Here is a 775-nt window from a genome sequence, read left to right as displayed (position 1 = left end):
TTCCCCTACACATTAACAATTTTTAAATATAGCTTCAGTTCAACTATATTTACACACATTGTTCAAAATCAAATATCACAGAGCTTTTTCTACTTCAGCTGCTTGGCAGGAGTGGATAGAAACAAAAAACATGGAAACTAAAAAGGCAATGATAGGTGTTTGGGGGTTTCTTTGGAAAACAAAGATGTAGTTAAATGAAACCCCAGGTGCCTCAAAAAGCCTTTTAAGATAAAGGTCTTGGAAGGAGGAATTTGAATTCTTCTTTCTTGGGAGCATGCTAAGGGAGAAAGCCTTCTCTGAACCTTACTAGGTTCACCAGAAGGTCACCCAAAGGCTATAACAGCAGCTAACCAGGAAATACACTTGCTCATTAAAGTATCTACCTACAAGCCTCTTTAGCCTTAAATAAGACCAGGACAATCCAAAAGGGTTGTTAAAAACTTATCCGGAAAGGTACATCATAGTGCAAATAGCTTTCAGGAAGGCACAGTGAGCACAGCCCGGCTCTGATCATAGTGCTCCTCTGTGCCCCACACCTCCTCGTGACACCAGCTGGAGCAGAGCAGGCACCAGGCCGGGCTGTGAACTTTTATTTGAGAGGCTCATGGGTGGAATCAGGACTTGGATGGGAGGCCCCTCGGGCACCCCCAGGGCCTCTTCTCACCCGGCCCCGCGCGGGCCGCCGCAGCCCGGCGGGCAGCGCCCCGGGCGGAGGGCGCTGCGGGCGGCAGCGCGCCCCGTCACCCGGCGGGCGGGGAGAGGCCGCACAGGAAGT

Source organism: Tinamus guttatus, unplaced genomic scaffold (assembly GCF_059628265.1).
Source record: "Tinamus guttatus ecotype Peru unplaced genomic scaffold, ASM5962826v1 Tinamus_guttatus_pri_ptg000060l, whole genome shotgun sequence".
NCBI lineage: Eukaryota > Metazoa > Chordata > Aves > Tinamiformes > Tinamidae > Tinamus > Tinamus guttatus.
Note: the sequence above shows the minus strand (reverse complement) of the source record.